The sequence below is a fragment of the Octodon degus genome, unplaced genomic scaffold, assembly GCF_000260255.1.
Source record: "Octodon degus isolate 3935 unplaced genomic scaffold, OctDeg1.0 scaffold00004, whole genome shotgun sequence".
In the NCBI taxonomy this organism is placed as follows: Eukaryota; Metazoa; Chordata; class Mammalia; order Rodentia; family Octodontidae; genus Octodon; species Octodon degus.
This window is the reverse complement of record NW_004524580.1, coordinates 23,889,174-23,891,402: the sequence shown is the minus strand read 5'-3', so window position 1 is coordinate 23,891,402 and position 2,229 is coordinate 23,889,174.

Here is a 2,229-nt window from a genome sequence, read left to right as displayed (position 1 = left end):
AACTAGGATTAGAGATCTCATTGGACCAAGCTATTCCCCTCTTTGGTGTCTTTCTGAGAGAATTAAAAGCATCATAGCACAGCAATGTATCTACACCCATGTTTATAGCTGCACAGTTTGTATTAGCTACATCTTGGAAATAGCCTAATTCAGCTGATGAATGGATAAAGACGTGTTTCTTTCCCACACGGGAGTACTACTCTGACATAAAGAAGGATACATTTAAGACATTTATACCTAAATGGATGCACTTCAAGACCATACTCTCAACTGAAATAAGTTGGACACACATTGAAGTACCTCATTTTTACAATTGGTGTGGTGGCACACCCATCTCTCACAAGTGGGATGTGTGAGACTGAGCCAGGAGGATCCCCAAGAGTTCAAGGCCAGGGTGAACTACTTAGGGAGACCCTATCTTCAAAAGAAAATAAATAGGGTTGGGGAAACAGCTCAGCAGCATAAGCCCCTGCCTAGCAAGTACAAGGTCCTGAGTTTGATTCACTACCGAAAATACATAAATAAATATCTCATCTTCTCTCTGGTGTGAGGAAACTGAAAGTGTAAATAAAGACCAAAATGTGTAACTGATACTGTGAAATTGGAAGAAAATATTCAAATGAGAAGGGGAACAAGGTGGGGTGGAAGAAAGAAGAGACATGAAAAAAAGTAGGAGGTAAAGTGGAAGCAGAGCTTTAATAAATAAGGGGAAAAAGGTCTGCAGGGGGTGGGGAAAAAAGCAAGATGTGTCCATGTACAGGTACAAATTTGCTATGATGATATCACTATGTGTATCTAAAATACACCAGTAGGTGTAGGAGACACTTCCAGGTCCTCGTCTCGGTCCAAGAAGCCAATATTTGTAATCCCAAAGTTACGTTATTGGAATCCCATCAAGTTGATTCCAATCTACCACTTACAGTGCAACCCATGGTGAAAAGAAAGACACTAAGTTATATTTTCAATCATCCGGGAATCCAGGGGCTCTAAGTCCAGCCATGAAAATGGCTTTCCAGAACCAAGAAAGTGACCCAAGGCCTCACCTGGTTTTTATTCAGTGGGGGAATGGCTTGAGGAGGATTGACTGAGAACTGTGGGAAGTAGGTGATCATTGTGAGCTGAGCTAGGTGGGTGGCCTAAATTTACCTCTGCCGATATGCAGAGAGGATAAGCAGAGAGAGTAATCTGCAGTATATAGTATCTAATGTTTTGGTGAGTCTGGTGCTTCAGCTTTGGTGTAGCCTTTCAAGCCCCAGGAAGTCACGGCCTCTGTTTCGAGGCTCGATCCCAGTTGGTGGCGCGGAGCATTAGCTCTACCGTCCTGTCTTGACCCAGCTCACATTAAAGAGCAGCAGGCGTAGGTTACCAGGGAAACACGCATGCCACCTTCAAAGACTATCACCAGCACCTCAGCTAGACCAATACACATTGCTTAAGGCCAATTGAAGGATAAACAGAAGTCCTAGCCAGCTCTGTACAGAACAATACGAGGAAATAGGGTCAGGCTCAGTCAAAATGGAGACAGTCCCTCTTCTTTCAAGGAGAGCTGCTCAGGTGGTCCTCCACAAATAGGGCTGGCCAAAAAGATCAGCGGATTAAAGCGCCTGCAAGCAAGTGCAGGGGCCTGGGGTTCAATCCCCTGGGGCAGTGCTAAGAGATGGCAATTGAGATTGGGTGTGATGGTGCACAGCTGTAATGCCAGCTGATGGGAGGCTGTAAATAGGCGGATCACTGTGAGTCCGATCTAGTAGTGAGACCCTCAACACCCGGTAGACCCTTCCCTAAAATTAAAAAAAAAAAAAAAACTAATAAAATTTAAAAAACATTATGGTCCCCAGGTGTATCCATCTTCCTACACACAAGGAAGTTCATCCTTTATGCCAAAGTTGTGCTCTGTGGTGCAAAAGGCCACATTTTCTTTGTCCATTCATCTACGCATGAACATAGGCTGCTTTCAGGATTTAGCCAGCATGAGTCAGGTGGCTATAAACATGCGCATGCCGGGATGTCACTGCAATACGGTGTCGTGCGTAACAAGGACTGGAGTTTTAAGATGCTTGATCACCTACTTCGCCATCCTGTCTTCAAAGCAGCGTGGCGTTGCACCATGCCTAATAAAGCGTCGTGATCAACAACCACAGAATGTGTCAAGCTCACAAAGACAAATGAAATAATGGAACTAGTCATTCTTTTTTACCCTCCCCCCCACTGGTTAATATATATACATAT